At 48.3% G+C, this 20,386-nt stretch overlaps 1 protein-coding gene across 3 annotated transcripts in view; it reads right to left on the reverse strand.

The window, feature by feature from the left end:
• Nucleotides 1-278: 278 nt before the first annotated feature.
• LOC112991485 (FRAS1-related extracellular matrix protein 1-like) overlaps nucleotides 279-20,386 on the reverse strand; it is a 69,774-nt gene continuing 49,666 nt past the window's right edge. For 2 of the 3 annotated variants that reach the window (XR_010390277.1, XR_010390278.1), the window contains 9 exons: nucleotides 19,739-19,855; nucleotides 18,431-18,506; nucleotides 16,786-16,942; nucleotides 15,971-16,057; nucleotides 14,869-14,980; nucleotides 14,263-14,422; nucleotides 13,870-13,998; nucleotides 3,374-11,688; nucleotides 279-1,937 (listed from right to left, as the gene is read on the reverse strand). The gene's annotated coding sequence lies outside the window, so the exon portion shown is untranslated. Of the gene's footprint in view, nucleotides 1,938-3,373; nucleotides 11,689-13,869; nucleotides 13,999-14,262; nucleotides 14,423-14,868; nucleotides 14,981-15,970; nucleotides 16,058-16,785; nucleotides 16,943-18,430; nucleotides 18,507-19,738; nucleotides 19,856-20,386 lie in introns of those variants that run through there. The other variant, XM_064516271.1, reaches the window with a different exon arrangement.

Genomic DNA, 20,386 nt, shown 5'->3' on the forward strand with positions numbered 1-20,386 from the left:
CTTAATTAAATCGAAATCGTACATATGTTAAAAAAAAGAAAAGCACAGGGCTCACTTCAGTCATAGAGGGCATGAAATCACAGGCAATCATATGACAAACATTAAATCCAGAAGGGTCCGGAGGACAACTACTCTGCACACACTCACTCAGCACCAGCCGCAAAAACACTTCGCAAACTGCCGTAACAAGGTTAAGGCTTTTCGTACAAATAAATAAAGCCACAAATAGCAACACCAAAGAAAGAGCAAAGGAATCACCAAGGGCTCTGGTCTTCTGCAGCAGGGGATTTATTCAGTGAAAATGCCTCATGAATTCTGCGAGACAGATTATATCCAGTGCTCCCCCACCCTAAAAGGCCTGGCTTCCCCTTTTTGCTCCCCCAACAGCTCCTGCTAATCTGATCTGGAGGAAAACTCTTTCCTCAGCCCAAATCTGGCACTCATTTTACCCCTCACATATAATCACAACATGCCAGCCAGCGCTCGAGATGTTTTCCTTGAATACCACTAGGAGCAATAACACACCATGTTCAACATCCCATCTCCAGCTGTTCCAGAGAAAAGCAAAAAACCCGCCTCAGACACCAAACTATGCACCGGGGGCACCGGGAGAGGAGCAATTAGCCGATTTCTGTAATTCCCGTGCTCAGCGGTGGGCTGCATTTCCCGGGCGCAGGGTCCCGTGCAGCAAGGCTCGGCCAACGCGGCTGATGGCCGGTCCCAGCCGTCACCCCCGGGCATCGCCACCGGCAAACTCAGCGCGTCGCTCCCGCTTCGCCGCGGCACCGAGGGCCAGCGCAGACGGTCCCACGATGTCCTTGGGTGCCGGGCGTGGATGTGCTGCGATTCTTCTCTCGGCGCGTGGCAGACGCCGGGGCTCGGCCGGTGCAAGCCGGGGGCAGCCCAGCCACCGCCACGGACATCTGCTGAGGACCTGCTCCTCTGTTTCTGCGCTGTTTTTCCCTTTAAAGAACAGCTTACAAGAGCAGCAGTAAGAAAAACGATCAAAGAGAGAACATTTATATACAGCGAGCCAGGTGCGTCCCCCCGCTAGCGAGAGCGCTGGCTTTCAATTAGAAAGAAATGACATTCCTGCCTCGACAGCGCTGACCCGGCCGTGGGATGTTATTATGCACCACTTGCCTTCGGAGACTCTGAATGCGACTGCTAATTAGACTCCAGAACCACGTTTAACGAACTTTCTTCCCCTTTTTATTTTGGCTGGAGCCTTGCAAGCGCTTTTCATTCGGAAGGGACGCCAGCCCGCAGCTCAGCGTGGCACTTTGCAACGGTGGCGTTACCAGCAGCGGGGCTCCGGCGAGAAGAAAGCTGCCTCTGTGGAGCCGGGATGCCTGGGGATCCTTTGCCCTTGTAAAAGACAGCGTTCCTCGCCTGCTTTTATAGCTAACAGGTGTGACTCGGAGTGACAACCGCCTAAGCTGCCCCCGGGGACAGGCGAACTGGGGCGCCGGGCAGAGCGAGCGCTCCCGAGCAGCTCCGCAAACAACTTCTGCCGGCCCGAGAAAACATCAGGGGGTTAAATCCACGAGGACAAAAAGCCAATTTTGCCCCAAATTGCGGATCCAGCCGCTCTGGGCGGCAGGCCGGGCCACGGCTGCAGAGGGGAGCCGCGTGTGCGGTGCGCTGTTGAATTACACAGTCCGTTTCGGGACGGGCCACCAAACAGCACAGTTCAGCACAGCTTCTGCCAGCGCGCTCAGGGCAAAAACACCGGAGACAACGGTTCCCAAACTTCCCTTCTTCATCCGCCACCACGTGCAGCTGGTGGGGTTTTTTTTTTTTTTTTTGGCCCTGGTTACTTAGATGTGAACAAAGGAGAGACACGAGCATCACTTTTAGGGCTAAATTTAGGTCACTGAGTGATGTAGCTGGATTTTCCTCGGTGAGTTCGCACCTGTGCAGATCCGGCCATGTATCTATAAATGGAGAAGGGGTTGTTTTTCTCCCTCTTTTGACGTCAAGGGAGACTTTGCCGGCGAGTTGTGCCAAGCAGCAAACTCCAGATAAACCCTCCTGCCCCCCTCTCCCCGAGATGCCCACGCAGCAGCCCGGCGCTGCCCACGCTTCCAGCGCAGCCTTTTCCCTCCTCCGCACCAGCGTGCTCCCGGTGGGATGCTCACACCCGGCAGCCCTGGGCCGCCGAGAGACGCTTTCCCGGGAGCCCCGTCCCTCGCCTCTTCCAGGTAGGTGTCATTCCCGGTGGGAATGGCGTGGCCTGCGTGAGCGGAAAGAGGCCTCCCGGAGAAGCAGGTAACCCTCCCGCAACCGAGGCACGGCATCTGAAACGCTCTTCCCAGCATATCCTTAAACAAACCCACGAGAGGAGCCAGAACCGCCCCAAACTTTCTCCTTCAGCCTGTAATTTTCAGACAACAGGCTGATCCTCTCACTTCTCCAGCGGAGAGAAGAGAAAGGCAGAGAAATGGAAAAACCCTTTATAGAAATATCAGCTGTTCCTCCTCATTCCCACCCCCGGTTCTGTTTTTTGACAAGTTAAAGTGAGGCCATAACTTATTCTGCTTTGTTCGACAGGGCTAATCACACGTGACTCTAATCACTCATGATGTTTTATTGATTTTAAGCACATTTAATCAGAAATTGGCTCCGAGTTAGATTCCTGCTAATTACCGAGAAGCAGCATTTTGAATGACTTCACAATTGGGCTGCAGATTAGAATGGACAATATGTACTAAAATAATGATTCATGCATTCAGCTCCCTGGATTTATTTTGTTTATATTGGATTTTTTAAAGACATAATTCTGCATATGGGCAAGCAGCATTTAAAACCCTTAACAAAATGGGCTTAATTTAACCGGCAAGGCTTTAGCCAGAGATGGGCTGCGTGTGGAACAGTTTATCCCTTGCAAATGTAATTCCTTCTCTGAAGGGCATCGGAGGTGCCTTGCCCTTCGTCAGAGCCCGCACGGGCGGCCGGGGCCGCGCGGGGAGGGGGCAGGCTGCTACGGGGGGACGTTTCCGATTAAGAGGACCCATCGGCACATGTGGCATGGGCCAGCGGTTGCGCTGCCGTGGAGGGAGCCCGGCGCTTTGCAGGATCGGGCTCTCGTACCGAATCCAGTGGGTATTCCCATCCCGAAGCCGGGGTGGGCTTTTGCAGTACCGTCCCTGCACTGCCCCAGTTCCCAGCCCCAAATCCTCACGTAGATGCAAAAGCCTCTGGCATCCCGGCTGCCCCGAAGGCCGGGGTGCCCCAGCCCCCAGAGGAGCCCAAGCGAGCGAAACAGCCGCACCAGCCTGGGAAGGAAGGAGACACTTGCATTTTTTTTGGCAAATTGCTTATAGGCACTACTGCTGTGGTTTGGGTTGGAGGTTATCACATGGGACAATACCTTGCTTCTGCTGTCCAGATGAGCCTGGTTTTGTTGGATTTAGGACCTCACGCTGTCGAGAAGAGAGAGAGGGGAGCTGAAGCGCGAGTGGTCAGTCCTGCATCACCGTTTCGCCCCGCGGGCAGCGCTCGGCGGGCTCCGAGACAGCCGGAGCGCGATGGATGGGCACGGCAAGGCTGCCCGAGACCCCTGGTAGCGGGGCTGACTTCATACACTGAAATGGAGGTTGGAGAAAGCAACTTACAGAATTCAGCCTCCAACACAAATCACAGCTGCCGAACCAATCTTTCAACATCAAAGCGTTAGAGAGTTTACATTTCCAGAAAATGTTCTCAACCTCAGGAAAAAAGCTTTCTCACTCAGAATCAGACTATTGCCAGTTACACCCCGGTGAGTGATTTCTATTTTTTTAGTAACTAAGGGTGTCTCATCTCCATCAATGCCTAAGCAGGCGATCTGTGGCAAAGTGACTTTAAATACTCCAGTGAAATTGTTCGTGCTCATAAGCAGATGTGGCCAAGCCTGGTCCGTTCCTCGCTCTGCAGTCGCTTCCCATGGACATCTTGCATTGCCTTCCTGGAAACATTATGTACAGAGCAACAGCCGAGCTGGAGGCCTGCAGAGAGACTACTAGCAGGCAGGCTAGGCTAGAGACTGCCACGAATTTGGACTGGTAGGAAATTTTCCTTCTAAATGAAAATACAAAGCTTCCGTTTGTCTCCATGCTATTTTAATTTTGTTGGAAAACAAGAAGCCACCCTGGGGAAGGATCCTGCAGTTTTCAGCTAAAATTTTCAAGTTCTTAGTTACGAAGTCAAAATTTTCCATGGGGGGAAAAAAAAAATCCTATTTTCCAGCACAGCATACTTAATGTAATCTTGCCAGCCCCTGGTTTTCATACAAAAACAAGTTCAGCATGATGCACAGAACAGTCTGCAACAACCAGTGTCTGAAAAGCATGCAACAGCTCTGAAGTCTCCCTTTCTGCTCCCACTCCTTTCTGCAGGTCCGTGACACTAGGATGCAGTGGGTGGAACTAGCTCACGAATGATGTGAAAACCTCAGCTTCACGGAAAGCTGGGAAATTCACCCCAGATTCACCACTGGCCTTCCAAAGAACCAGCCTCCAGCCCTGGGGCAATTCATTTATTATTGAGAAGTGATAGAGATTTTTAGTCTTTTAGTACTGTTGCACCCCTTGAATATAATATAGAAAGCCTCTACCCTTTATTGCTCACGGGATAGCCTCACTAGCATGTTACGTGGCAGCTGTTTAATCACAGCTGCATTGCCAAAGCAGGCAGGAGGTGCAAGTGAAAGAAGATACCTAAAATGACAAGGTAAGGAAAACACGAATAGCTGAGGTTGGATTTTCATCGGATAATTGATAATAATATTCCTAATCCCCAGAGAAGATGCATTAGAAGGGGGTTTTAATGATAAAGATGTCATAACTTTGGATTTTCGGTTTCTCTCAAAAGACAGCACTTCCTAATGTCTGATACCAACTAATCCCGTGCTCTGGGTGGAGCCACAAAAAAGGAGACCCTGCTGTGGACATCGCCGTGGCTCCGGGCAAAGCCTCCTGCTTCCTCTCTGCTGGCCCTGCCGAAAGCGCAGCCGGGCGGCATGGCGCAGCGGTGCAAAGCATCGGTGCCACAGCCGTCTTCACCGAAGGGTTTTTCTGGCCAAACCTAACACCAGGGGTGATTTTGTCATTGCAGGCAACATAGTGAGTGCGTGTTAATGCGAGACCTCGCTCACGCTGTCCCATGCCTCTGCCGCACGTAACACGCACTGCTGTGCGGGGCATGGGCTGTGCAGGACACTGATAATAGGAAGAAAGAGCCCATCGGCCTGGTTCTCCATGGGTCGCTACTCAACCTACAAGGACCGCAGCACCGTGGTGCCCTGCAGCAGCAAGACATGAACCCAGACAGCAAGTTCTTGCTCCAAGCTCCCGCAAAGGGCACCTATCTCCCTCCACCAACAATAGCGAGGGCACTTGGAAAACAGCTTCCCTAAGCTGAAGTGAGTCTTCGTGACGATCCCCAGGAAAACTCCAGCAGAGATGTTACCTTTCTGTGCCTTGCTGGCGCCTCTTCCATGCATCGCGGGGAAGGCAGGAGCGGGAAGCCCTGCGAATAGGAACGGGCTCTTGTGTTATTGCGTGAAAGTATGTGTCTATCCTCCACCTGACAGGACAAATGTTCTCTCTGCGTGAGGCCAGGTTTGCAGAGGGAGGTCGTATCTCCTGTCAGACTAACTGATAAAGCAAGAAGATAAAAAAGAAGCAGAGGAGTGATCCTCTGAAACACTTTTCCCATGTGAAAGCCATGCAAAGGGGATTCCCCATAGCCTATAAACCCCGCCGTTTCCAGCATTACTGGATGTAGGTGTTCACAGCCCTGAAACGTGTTGCTTTAGTAGTTTTCTGAATGGACACAAGAGACAGAAAAATAAACCTGTGTTCTTCCACACACTGATTGACTCTGTTTTCAACTTCAGAGTCTTCGGTGAGAAGCATAGGCTTGAAATTACTCTGAAGTTACAGCACCTACAGGACTTTTACCAGATGGAAACCTGAAAAAAGATTACTTCTCAGATGCATTGCTCATTTGTTCAGAGTAATTAGTACATGTAAAAAAACAAAAATAGACCCTCTTGCTTTGATCCTCTCTGGTTGGATTCTGCGCTTGACGACCCAGAGCACGTCTCGATATTCTGCACTCATATTGCCGCAGCTCTCCTTCAAAACTCAACCACCTTTTCATGTTACCTACCAAAATACCAATGGAGATAAGCCCAGCCAAAGGATACTAGTGAGCGTCAATCTGCCACAACCTCTCGGTTTTTGCATCCTCATGGGGTAAAGAAATCACAGTTAGGCTCACTTACAAAATTTGAAGTGCCTCAGTGATAAGCCTGTTCTTCTCTGGTTATTTAACCATCTATTAAAAAAAAAAAAAACTGAAATGAACAGCTAAGTTCCTTGTGGTTTGCTGAAGTCAATGGCAGCCCTTTCTTTGACACTACTGGGTTTGGGATTAGCCTGTTCTGTATAGCCTCAGGCAAGGAAGACGACCAATTTCCAGGAGAAGTGGCTGAAGAGCCGAGCAGATGGGGACAGGGAAGAGCTTGGCAGCGGGAGGCTGTGCGTGTGCGTGCGCAGAGGGGAGAGCTGGCAGCAGGAGCGACATGACGGGTGCCAGGGGAAGACAGATCGATGGGCTACGTCAGAAATAATATTACTGAAACGACCCAAGAGGCATGGGCTCCTGCATCGCAGCTGGTCGCTCTGCAAAGGGGGTGATGGTCGCGCAGCCCCAGGCTGGCTGAGCACCCCCGCGCCTGCCTTCCTGCTCGAACACGCCTCAGCCAGAGCTGCCTCTGGGGACCGGGAAGGAAATCCTCCCAATGCTTAGGCGGCCAAGGAGTCTCTGGAGAAGTGGTAGAGGCTCTGATGAGCTTAAAAGGCTGCAGCCGCGTCCCCCCCGAGGCAGCACGTGTTTCAGGGCATGGGTGCAGCCACGCAGCCTGCCCTCCCCTGCCACACTGAGCCCTGAGCAAGCTAGGGCTGGGAAGACTCACAGGGCAAACTGATCGCCTCTTCCTCCCCATTGCCCCGTGACAACTTCCCAGCTAATGCTCCATGCTGAGCCCTGTCCCTCCAAGCCCCTCACAAAGCAGCCGGCAGAGGACTGGGGGGGCACCCCCTTGCCAAAGAGGGGTGCTTGGGTTCCTGGCTGGAAGTTAGGAGACCACCCAGGATCCCACAGCGCTCCATCCTCACCCTGGCAGTGAACCGGGGAAAGGCAGGTGTGAGCCCTCGTCCTCAGCTGAGGAGACGTGGGGCCATTGCGGAGCCACCTCCTAAGAGGGGGCATCACTACCAGTATCAGCAGGACATCTGGTTACCACCGCGTTGGTGACATTTATCTGACCACAGGGTCTTCCACGTTGTCCTGCCGGCCGGGCTCCAGGCAGAGGCTTTTGGAGGGTGTGGATGTCATTGAAGATTGAAGACTGAATGCGAAAGAAACATAAGACAAATCAATGTCCTTGATTTGCACAAAATACAGTCCCAAATACAACCACCAGCGAATATAAATACTCCATCTACCCAAATACTGAGTCCTCTGTAGGCCGGTCAGTGGAGGGCAACGCTGCTCGCACCAGCCAGATCACTGCTTACCAGGGGTAACACGTTCACGTCCAGCGATAGGTTTAAAAAAAATCTCATTCTTTATGCTGAGCATTAGAAATGATATCCTGAATTAGAGATTAGGGCTAATACTGTACATTATTTCCAGCAAGGGATTAATTAAATCTCAACATTTCTCAGAGGCAGCTGGCAGAAAGGAATCCATTCTTTTCAGGGAAATCTGAATTAGTAACAAGTTTTTCATTTGTTTTTAAACTTGCTCCATGGTGGAATGAAATGTAAGCTTGGAATTGCCTCTTGCAACCGCTTTAAAATGCACAATGATAATAATAATAATAAAGATTAGCTACCTCCAAAGGTGGTGGGTGCCAAGTACTGCTCCTCCCTTTACAGGTCCTCCCTTTGCTTAGGCTTCCTCCCAACACACCTGGCTTCCCACGAGATCCCAACCATTGCCAAATGGTTGCGTTGCCCTAAGAATAGGTCCCTAGTGTGACAACAGTGTCTCACTTAGCAGCCCTCCCAAGCGAGCTCGGCAGTGGTTTATTTCTGAAATTCCTTGGGTTGGAGAAGAAGTGGCACTGAGAGTGTGGTGCAGTGGGTGCAACCAAGTCCAGCCCTGGTACATATTTAGCAAACGGAGGGGAGATGAGGGGGAGAGGGAGAGAGATCCGTTTTTTCCTTCAGCACAGGAGGTGGGAGCACGTGCTTTGCTGAGACTGGGGTAAACGGGGTGAGCAGGGACGGGGAGCAGAGCACCGGAGGTGCAACGTCGGTTGTCACTGGCAAACGTCTCTGGGAGGATTTTCCCAGGAAAGGAGATGACTGTAACCAGAAAGCCACAGTCCCTCCTGTATGGGGCATCTCCATGATGGCCATGGCCAGGGCTGGCAGCACGTGCCCCCTGCACGGGCAAGTCCCGGTGCTTCGTGCACACTGCGGTATCTCCACAGCCCCAGCGAGATCTGGGAATCTCCATCTGTTTGACCGTGAGGTGTTTCCCATGGTTTCTCAGCTTCCTCCAGGGCAGGCTGTACAGTTCAAACAGCTGGGGCTGTCCTCAGCCGCTCACTTGGCCATCCCCAGATCTGCTGCTTCTTGTTGGGGCTTGTTTAAACTTGCCTTCTTTCTCTTCGCCTTTATTCTGCTTTTCGTCATCAAAGTCCTGATGGGGCTGCTGAGGGCTTTGGAGACCTGAAGGGTTTCCACGGGTCTGGCTTGTATTAGTAGGGGGCAATTTCCCAATTGCCGGCTAAGGTTCAACATTCCCGGTCTCCTTCGCCTAGCTGAGGAAATCCAGGGGCACAGATACTGTGCAAAGACATAGTGCATTTGCAAGAAGATGAAACAGCCATGGGGAAATTTTGACCAGACCGGCTGAGTTGCTCGGACTGAAGAGTTGTCGTTAGCATGTTTGCAGATCAGATTTCGGGCTGGGGGAACCAGGTTTGCTCAGGGCCGGCCGACTTTGGCGTGCTTGGGGCCACCTCTGCTCCCAGCCGAGCATGTGGGGCTGGATCCCCCAGCGCTGGCCGAGCGAGCCCAGGATAGAAAGAGATGGAAGAGCTGGGCTGGTCTGCTCAAGTCTGGTGCTTCTCGAGCAGGACTTGTCAGTTTGTCCCCACTGCCAAAACCCCTCTGGCCACAGTCTCCAAGAGAAAGCTGCAGTGTTTCATTCCTAACAGAGTGAATCCATCAACCATCTTTCTTTACAGATCCTCGGGGTCTCCCGCGGTCCCCCTTTGGAGACTGGTGCCTATAGGGACTGAAGCACTATTCACAGTTAACAATTAACTCTTTCTTAAGTAAGATTACAGATTAACTAAATGCCACCATCAAATCAGTATATGCAATACGCTACCAGCTTGACAAGAACAGCCCCCAAAATGTCTTCTTTATTTAGTGTTTTGTTTTTTTTTTTTCCTGCCAGGGTTGCACATTTCATAGACCAGTTAAGTACAAAAACCTCAAGTTTAAGAGTGTCAAAGGGTTACTATTTTTGAAAGCAGAGGGCCAAGCAAACAACAGTTTTGAAAGATCCGATCTTGTCTGCACTACAGCCTAATGAAATACATTATATTTTGTCATCCTTGCACAACACACTAACTTTTCTCCAGCTAGGCACTGAAATTGGTACCTTGCTGCATCTTTTCATTCTCTTCATTTTCCAAGAAGAGGCCAAGGCAGGTCTGTTGGCTTTTTGCCCATCGGACACACTGTTTTTCCAAAAGGGAGATCTATATCCAAACACGTGCTCTTCAAGAGCCAATTTGCAAGACCCCCATGTGATGCAGTTGCAGCCTGGCTTTTATTGAACCATAGCCGTAAACCTCTGCCCGTCCCAGGTCCTCTCCCAGCCCCAGCTGCGAGGGCTCCCCAGCCTCCGCGCTCCCGTGGAGCTGCGGGTTGCTACTGGCTCTGGGCAGGCTCACGTGGCCCTATAAACTTGCCAGCACTGAGGAAATGGGGGAAGCAGAAATAGCCCATGAATTAGCCCCGTTTCATGCTGGAGTTTAATAGGTGCAAACAAGATCCAAGTTCACTGCAGCATCAGGACTCTGCCTGGGTCCAAACAGCCCTGCTTGCAGCTTTGCAGTGCTCCCTCCTTGCAATTGCAGCCCTGTGCTCGCAACCTTGTAAAAAATCCTCCCACCCCTTGCAATCATAGCCCCATGCTTGCAGCTCTGCAAATACCTCTCCTTGCAGCCACAGCCCTGTGCTCGCAGCCTTGCAAAGCTGCCTGCTTGCAGTCACAGCCCTGTGCTTGCAGGCACTGCGGAGGGGGGCTCCCGCACAGCCCGGCCTCGCTGAGCTGATTTACAGGTCTGGAGTTTTCTGTACCCGGGGGTGAAGGCTGCTGGGTCCTGTTAAACTGCATCACAGTGCCCAGCTCTTGGCAGACTTTTATAAACCATAGGTGCAAGGCATGCCCACAGGACTAAACATGTTTGCAGGTCTTTGCAAAAAACTGCATCTTTATTTAACTAGGAACATTAATATAGGTCAAAGGAAGTGACCGGTCCCCAAGCCAGTACCCGTGCCAGTATTACAGTATAATAAACATCATAAATCCGGGTTTTGCCCTTCACAGTTTCAGTGCAGCTCAAACTAATCAGAGAAGTAAAATGACGTGAAAAACAACTACATTTACAAAAATGCAATTGCTTATATATGTGTGCTGTACATCCAACTCTAAATAACATTCACAGTATGCTTCATAACCTGGAGGTGGGCTTGCTACCCCATAGCCAGCAATCCAGTGTCTCCTCATCCTCATCGAAATCATGCTAAACCTTCAGGGACACAACTGCAGCTTGTCCCAAACTGCAACCATCAGCAAACCCAGTTTGTCCCTAAACTCCCTGCTGCAGCCAGAGGAGATCAGGAGCTGACCTATCCTTGGCTTTGCATTTGCAAAACCAAAGCCCATCTGGCAAAGGTGCAAAGACCTCTTGCATTCCCAAGCTTGTGTGACACCGGGAGAGTGAGCAACCTGGCGTGCATGAGCAAATGTAATACGGAAAAGGGAAAGCTGAGCTTTCCGAGTGACAGACACGCTGTCACACACGTGCAGAGCCCGGCGGAACACGGGAAATGCTTCCTTCGGACACGTCCCATCTGCTGATCACACCATGGCCACAACAGCTCTGCAGAGAACAGGGGCAAGAACAAATCCTCCCGCAGGCGAGCTGCCCCAGGGCACGGGGAAGGCTGTGTCAACCCGCCCAGCACGGCAAATAACCCCTCGCTCCCAGAGACCCTGCGGCTCTGCCGGGAAAAAATCTGGAACGATGCCATGCAAACACAAATTGCAATTGAAATCTCCCCATCGCCCCTGCGGAGCGGCTCTGTAAGGTGCTTTGCCTTCTCGGCAGAGAACGGCCAGCTCCACTGTGACGGATCCAGCTATGCAATGTTAATTGGAACTGCCCATGTACCTCATGTCTAGTAGATACTGCATTTTAATAGGTGCCCTCATGCAATAAAGCCTTCCCAGCTGAGGAGGGAGTTCTGTAACACCGGTGTTTTTGGCGAAAGCCACAAGATGGCGATGAGATAGAAATTCCCATGGTGAGGAGCCCCAGGAGCCGTGCGGTGACCGAGGAAGGCATGAGCCGCAAGGGCTCGCGCTCCGTATCCGCTGGGCCAGCTGCGAGAAGACAGAGAGGGGTTACGTAATAACGGGAGCTTTACATTATTTTCTTTATTTACTTGCGTGCATGTAGATTAACTCTCTATTTAGCATGCATTTTAGGACATCCAAAGCACAGCACATTTTGCAATTTTCTTGTACGAGTGGTTGTCTAGGAATCTCCTGTTAGACCACCAGCTAAAGAGACCCCATTTCTGCCTGCAATGACAATACAGTAAGTGGCATGGTGCTTTGGAGTTCACTTCATCGTGGTCATTTTAAGAAAGCAGCTTTCCTTTCGCTAGCAAAATGCAGTTTCCCAAGAGATTTGTCACTCGTTTGCGGCCCTGCTGAAAGAAATTTTGCAACAAAGTGAAAAATCAATTAAGATTTTTTATAAAAATATATAAAGGCATGGAAAAGTGAGAGGTGGCTGATGCATCGTGTTTAGTTGGATTCCTTTAACCCTTCGAGCTCACGCCCTCCCAGGTATAGCGCGACTGGGATACATATGTTGGATGTCAGGCCAAATCTCAATATTGCTACTTTTAAAAAACCTAATTTATCACCTTATTTTTGCTTTACAATCTTTCCCCCTTTCTGAAAATATATATTCCATAGGCAGAAATGCAGCCCCTTTATATTTATTAAATAAATCAGTATTGCACATTCCTATTGACAAAATTAAGTGCTCTGAGTTTTATACAGTGCCGCTCTGCCCCAAAGGGGCCTGTAGGGTTTTAGAGAGGAAAAACACGTTTAGGAATGGGCAAGGGTGGCAGCATGGCAAAGGCAACTTTACCTGCCACCGAGGAACCAAAAGCATGTTTCTTTCTGGGGAAGTTTTTCCACAGTCTCATTAAAAAAATTGCCTCCCTCTTCTTCAGGTCACCCTGTTCTCATCCAGCTCCCACTCCGGGAAACGCAGCCCCGGCCAGCGTGGTGGGGCCGGTCCACAGAGGCGACCATGTGCATCCCCTTCCCTTCCCGTGGAGGCAATATTGCTATTGCCAGCCCGAAATTTGGGTCCAGCAGCTGTGCAGCGGCTCCTGCCTGCTTTATAGCACCAGGCAAGCAGAGTGAGCATAAAGCACCTACTTTCGAGCCCACAATTCAATGAGGAGTGCACAAATCCAGCTTCAAACTTCGCTCGTGAAAACGAGGGCTGAAATGTAAACTCGCCCTTGAAAATCTGCCCTTTAACTTGCTGCTTAAAAGGTGGACAGTTTGGGGAGATTCATTTTTCCTCTAGTTTATATATAACTCGCTAAGGTTTTTTATTTTTTTGAATGAGCTTACTATGTCCGATTTAAGTCAAAATTTAATGATCCCTGCAGTAATTCATTTAAGAATACAGCTTCAATAAACGCTGTAGCATAAGTCGCGGAATAACCGTCCTTGTCTGCAGCACAACAATTAATCAACTTTATGAAAATTAGGATTGGCTGAGGAGATTTGCATAAAATAAGAAGACTTGGAAACTTCTCCCAGCCTAAAATGACTCTGAGCTGTTCGGTCCCCCCTTGCCCGGACTCCCAGGCTCTCCCTCCCTACCGTCTTCCCGTCCCTGGGGACCATCTGCATCCAGTGCCTCATGGCGTTGGGTCACCTCGCACCTGCAAGGGGCTGCTGTGATGGCGATTAAAACCCACCGATATTGCTTAGCATGGACACGCAGGTCGCCACGCCGGGGCAGCACTTTGGGAAGGAAAGGGTCGTGGGAGAAGTCCTCATTACTGGTGGTGTAAGGGGTGTCCCTCAATGCTCTACGGTAGAGACACTTGCCCAGCGTTATTCTACAGTGGAGCTGCGGATGGCAGACGTCAGGGGAGGTTTAGTTCAAGTCAGCGAAAGCCAAAGCAGCCCAGGCCACTCGGGCAGTGCTGGACCCACAGACATGCCCACGTGCAGCGGGCTGAGCCCCACGGCCCTTGCGGTACCAGCGTGACGCCCCGCTGTGCAACGCTGGCTGGCCAGGAGGGACCCATTAGCTTTCTGGATGCAGTTAGCCGCCGCTGTGATTTGTGTGCATCCCTCGGTGCATATGGGCCCGCTGAACTGTCCCTCCGTTTCAAATGTCCCTGTATAGTGCCGGCAAAATAAACGGAACAACCATTTCTCTCTTTTTTTCGAGAGCCTTTATGATGATGGACAAGGAACCTTTTACATCATTCACCAACTTGCAAACAAACTGGCTACCTTCGTCACCTTCCCCGATCGCAGAGCTGGCGAGCGGCGCCCCACTGAGCTGTCAGAGGCAGGGTAATGGGTGTGTGGGGGTGTCAAGCCAGGCAGAAGTGTTTCGTTGGACATGAGCAACTAAGTTTTCTGGAAATAAAATATAAGTGAAGTCAGATGCTGAGGGCCTGTGTCCCTGCATTAACCGGGGTGGTTTCAGTTTCATCATCACCAGCAGAAATTTCAGCCCAGAAACAGAAGACCCTTCACGCTGCAGCCCACCAGGAGCCCTGGGGTCATGACCATGTGTGCAAATGGCACTGCAGCCCTCGTGGCCACGGACGAGGATAATATCGATTAGTGCAGCATCTCCCACTAATGGCACTAGTAAGGACAGTGACACTAAGCACCAACCTTGCGAGACGGCAAGGCTGCAGGGGCTGATTCAAAGTTGATGGGAAGGCGTTCTGCAGCGCTGCCTGAGGGCTCGTCCCCGCTATCCGCCATCCGCAGGGCTCCTAACGGCAGGCCACCGCTCCGGGCAGGATGTCCCAATAACGCAGCGGATCCCCACCTGCAGTGCAAAGACAGGAGGAGATAAAAATACTTTACAGGGTGCTTTAAAAAAAAAAGTCTATCTGAAGAATTTCTGTTAAAAAACAGCACAGCATTGGGGAAAAAACCCTGCACACATGTATAAACCCTTGAAAAAATTGCTCAGGGTAGGCACACTAGAAACGAGGCACCAAATTGTTTTCATGCATAGTAAACAATTTGGTACCTCTGTCGCCTGCAACATTTGGAAATGAGCCCTTTAACATAGCAGCATTTCAAGATGCACCCAGCCAGACGGTTCCTGGGGACAAGCACAGAGGGGGGTTTTGTGCATAAATCATGAGAGCACGGAAGGGGCTGAGGATTATGTGACATCATCCCAGAATCAGGGCCCTGCAGAAAGAAGTTTTCTCCCCATTCAGTGGAAAAGCAAAGGGAACAGAGAAGGGAAGCAAGTCACAGTACCTGGTCCTTCGTCTTCCGGCTGGCTGAACCTGCATTTCCTCGACAGGGAACAGGTGGAGTTGAGCAATGTCAAATTACGTGTAGAGAGAATGGAAGGATTGGGTGATGTTCTCTGTAGAAGTGGAAAATTCTGCGTAATTAAACTTGATCCTTGAAAGAAGATAAACACGCTCGAAAAAGCCAGCCCAAATGCTGAAGTTACAGTAGCTGATCCACAGAGAGGAAGGATGGTTTTGTGGTTAAGGCACTTAGCTGTGATCTGAAAAATCTGGGTTTAATTCCATCAGCCGCAACCTCCCTCCCTGCTCTTAGACAAATCACTTAATATCGTTCTGCCTGGCTCACTATATAAAACAGGGCTAATAGTTCTGCCTTTTCAACAGATAATCCTTACCCTGAAGAGTTTATGCTTTCTGTTAAGCTTACAAATTGCAAATTGAAGCAACAAGTTTCAAGAGCAATTCACCTTGATAATAATAGCAACATTTTCTATTCCTTTGTGGGAGAAACCGAATGCTCTGCTTAAAAGAAGCATGTATTATATCTACAATCTACTCTTCCTTGTGGGTCAGGAATTGAAACCAATTTATACACGTAAGAAAAAAATTGCAGCCCCCAAACTGCTTAATTAGCTTGGTAGCCAGCGAGCGCGAGTGCAGAACACCCCGTGTTAGGGCCCTCTCCAGCCAAATACGGTCCTTCAGGGAACTTGGCATTCCTTCCAGGCTGCGTGTCAAGGAGACTAAGAAACTTTACATCAACACAACATGGATTTTCCTTCTACCAAACTACTATGCAATCTGTAATTTTTAACCTCACAAGTTTGAGATTGTACCTTAACATTTGCGGGAAGCAGATGGCTTCTGCATACTGCCAACCTGTTGTTACAAAAGCATCTTCCAAGAATTGTTTTCTACCCACAGTCGCTAACCATAATTAACCTTTCATATGATTTAATAAACAGGAAAAAATATTTGCCATCTCATATTAATAAAGAGAGCTTTTTAGGACATTTTTTTTTCCTTCTAGAACATAGAAGCTTCTGTAATTTTTTTGTGCACATTTTTTGTTGGCTTTCAAACTATTTTGGCCTGTAGCTTACCTATGCAGATTAAAGCTGTGAAGGACGGCCCCATAATGGATGAACAAAGCACCTTCTGGTACGACACAGAATGACCTCTTACTTAAGCTAAAAAAAAAAAAAAAAAAAGAAAGAAAAACAAAAGAAAGCGAGGAGAGCCTGCGAAGCCTGGGGCAGGGATGGAAAGCCGAGCTCACACCGACAGCCCCGGCGTTATCGAGGGAGCCAGCCACATTTTACACCTTTCCCACTATTATGATTTTTATGCCTCATATATTTCTAAGTGATAATAACAGAGTCCTGTAGTGCTTTGACCTTTTCAATATTCGGAAACTTTACTGATCGGTCATTTTTGGATGGAGGGTTCTTTATGTATACATAACACAGTGACAGACACCTTCAAAGTGCCTAGGATAGAGATAAGTGCAAAGTATTACTATGATGATGATTTCACTAATGAATGAAAATGAAGATGTTGGCTAAGACTTTACCCCGTATTATGGGGGAAATTAAATGACAGAAGTAAGTAAAAAGCTGGCATGGGGGACCGAAGTACATCTCTCAGTTCCTGATGGGTAGTTGCTTTGGCTTAGGACATCAAAGGCTTTCTGAAGAGCTGAAACTATAAAGGAAATATTCTCTTGGCTTAACCAATTTCCATAATGGGGATTAGGGAACACTCTCCCTGCTAGGACGGGAGAACTTCTGTTTTAATTAATGTTTCTTGTGACTGTTGAGTGGTCATCATCCATTAGTATGGTAATGCACCCTTGGAATTACAAATATAATTATGATGATAACTGCTTGGCTATTAAAAAAAAAAATCATATACACACAGAGAAAGACTCGTGCTGCCTTGACTGTGCAGCTCCTCCGAGTCGCAGCCACGGACCGAGTCCAGGAGACAATCCCAGTTTTGCTGTTTTGTCTCTGGTGTCGCCGGTGCAGCAGAGATCGCCGAATGCTGTTTCGTTCCCGTTTGCCGTCAGCGTGCTGCCAAGATTAAAATGGATCAGCTTGAATTAAAATGGATACACACAAATTTAATGCAAGCCTAAGGAGATTGACTTTGTAGCTGAAAACCAAAAGTGGGCAATTGTACCATACCCACAGATTTTTTTTGTTTACTTTTTTGTTTTCTGAGGCCAGGAATAAAACGAGCAAAACCACAGTTCTCAGATAGGCAAGGTTTTTTGCTAAAGATAAAATCCTAGACTTTATATGTAATATACACCTGGAAACCCCCAAGTACTTATAGTCCTTTTATGCATCCTAATACTGCCTCGGACATTGACCAATACATTTTTTTGCCTGAACAAAGCAGAAACACAATTGTGTTAAAATTGCCATTTCTTTCATTATTTTACAATTCTTCAGTAGTATCAGACCATGGATACACATCTTTCTTTGCTTCATTTTGAGATAATTTTGCCCAGGTCTTGTTCTAAAGATTTTTTTTCAGATTTGCTCTAAATTAGCACAGCTAATTTTTATTTGTTCCTGTATATAAAACCAGTTATTTTCCCCCCAATGTTATGATTACAAAACTTGTATTGTGATAAAAATGAAAGTTTAAAAAAATGCAAATGTAGCTTTTCTTTTGTAAAGCTCAGTGAGATGCAGTATAGAAGAAATACAGAATCAGTGATTTTTTGTATGATGCCATATCTTTTTGTAGGATACATTACATTCATTTCAGCTCAAGATGCACTTGCCAACTTCAGAGATTCACAAGTTTGATGCCGCTATTTCTTTGGCACATACTTTGCTTTTTAAAGTCACAAGCACACTTTAAAGTGTCTGACCAAGTGAGTTTAATTTTCGTTCCTTTTCTTTCCAGTTCAGTTTAAGATTCAAGGTAAGGTTTAGCCTTTAGCCCTTCTGAGTTTCCTTGGCAGTGACCCAAAATTACTATCATTTTAATACAAAGCGTTTTTCTTGTTGCATCTTGTTTTGCATTTTGCTTTCTTGTTTGTTTAACTCTTCTTTCTTTCCTCACAGGACTGGTCAAACAATCACTCCAAACACTTTTTGGATTTACTGGATGCAGCCCAAATCCATGGGACAAACATTTTGCTGCCGTAAAAACCCTGAGGAATCCAATCTGCAGCTTCTTTCACTGCCCTGGCAGCCATTTCACGTCAGCAGGATGTGTTTGATCGATCTTTGAGAGGACACGTTTTTATTCAAGAGATGTCACAGCAAAATTTGAGAAAGCTCTGCAGTGCTCTGCATCCAAAGGTAGCAAAGCAGGCTTTCTCCCAGCTTCTGGGTTTTTTTTTCAAACTAATCAAATTTGTCTCACAACACCCTTGAGCAGGCAAATGCATTTTTTTGTTCCTGTATGAACACACGGAGGAACGAGGACACAACATCTCCAGTTCTGGGGTGAGCGCGAGCCCTTGGGCACTGCTGCAGGTCGCCCAGTGCTGCGCTACAGCAGGACGTTCCCCTATCCAGCACCGCTGCCTCCTGCCTTACCTCAGCCACAGGAACGTCCTCATTCACATCTATTCTTACAAAAAGTGAGAGCCGTGATGTTTCTGGAGCACTGCTTCTGCAGGAAGACACAAAGTTTATCTGCCGTTAACATCTTTGGGGAAAGAGTTTTGTGTTCTTCTCCAGACCTCGACCAAAGACTGTACGCTGCCCTGCCATTTCTGCTGCTTTCCAGGACCTTTCCTCTTCTAATGCATTTATGTCTCCAAATCCGCTTGGAGGAAATGGAATCTTTTTATCCCATTTTGCAGACGGTAATTACAACAGAGGAAGATTTATGTCACTCGCCCACGTTGACACAGGAAGTGTTTGGCAGAGATTTGTAGCCTGGCCTCCAAAGCTTCCGCTACAATTAGTGGCCCATCGTTCCTGTCCTTTCCTGGCTCTGCTTCACTCTCTCTTCTGTCAAAGTGGAGATATGGAGCATTGCCATCTCTCACCATTTTATCATGATATCTCATGATATTTGATGCTTTTTTAACACCATCTCTTTGAAGTACTTTGAGAGTGTGGGAAACTCCATTTTCATTAAAAAGTGCATTAAATTAAGGACAAAAGGCTGAAGCAGAAAGACAAGAACACTATAATGCTAATATAATCAATTCAACATTTTTAAAAATCTTGCTGATGTGAGGGCTGTTCCATGACTTATGTGGAGTGACTCATGATTTTCAAGCAGAGCTGCCAGACAGACCTTAGAGATGCTGCCTGTGTGCTAATACTAAGTTTAAAAAGCGTTCAGATCCTCATCAGATGTTGAGGAGCACAGTACATTTTCATTTTTCCTGCACATTAGCCAAATTAAATCAAAATAAATATCAATGAAAATATTGCACAGGACATAAAACTATCCATTTGTGGTCTACCCATATGCTGCTTTATGAGCTACTGTGTTTTACTCCTGTTCAGACTCTACACTGCCAGCATCAGGAGCACAGCAAGGAGCAGAGTCGCTTATGTGCTTTAGGCATTCATGCCTCAAATACCGCACTCCAGGGCCTGCCTGCGTTTTGTTCGAACCACACATCTTAGCAAGGGTTATTACTGCCTGCAGACAGCAGCCGCGATCAGGCTGACACATGCCAGCCCGGCTCCAGCCTCGGGTTCGGGGAGGATTGCACTGAGGCTGATGGTGCAAAGCAGCAATTGTAGCGTTTCGGGGCACGAAGCCTCAGGAGGATCAGGCCCTTCAGATGCATTTCTGCCAGAAAAAGCTACAGTTGCTAAAGGGTGCTTAATTAATCAATTATCTTTGGGTGCTTGGTTTGGACAAAGAAAACATTTACATGCCCGAGGAGTTGTTTCCCGGGGACACCGAATGCCGGTGTGCTCCGTCAGGATCCCTGGCTGTACATCTGCACGGGAGACGCCGGCAGCACAGCCGCTCCTGGCGTGCGTCTAACCCTCCTGCAAAGCAAGCAAAAAACGCTGGGTAAATAAATGCCAGAACAGAAATCGATATTAAAAAGAGCAAATGATCTCTGCCAGGTCAGAAGCAAGAATGGTGATTTCTGCTTTTAAAGCTGGTACAGTTAAGGCTAATGTGATTCAAGATTCAACATTTATCCTCTCATTATTATTTAGCTTTCTCGTTTGAGTGCTCAGGTTTGAGGCAAGGGGGGATTGTTTGGAAATTACACACAGCCGAATTTCTTACTTCCCTTTTGACAGGGCATTGCTGATGGTTATTGTTCTTTTCTAGCTGCATTACGCTGTCCTTGATTTTTGTTTCAAGCAGTCTAATGGCATGATGTCAAATCCTGCTAATTGGTTTAGGATTAAAATGCAGGGCCACATCACTCTCTTGATTAACCAGCAGCAAAACTGCTTTTGTCTAACGATCGTTTCAGAGGAGAAAGAAAATAAAGCATATAAAGGAAGCGTCAGGCTTTGCCAGTAAAATACATAGGAAACTGCTTTGGGGAGAGAAAAATTGCC

The sequence above is a fragment of the Dromaius novaehollandiae genome, chromosome 8, assembly GCF_036370855.1.
Source record: "Dromaius novaehollandiae isolate bDroNov1 chromosome 8, bDroNov1.hap1, whole genome shotgun sequence".
In the NCBI taxonomy this organism is placed as follows: domain Eukaryota; kingdom Metazoa; phylum Chordata; class Aves; order Casuariiformes; family Dromaiidae; genus Dromaius; species Dromaius novaehollandiae.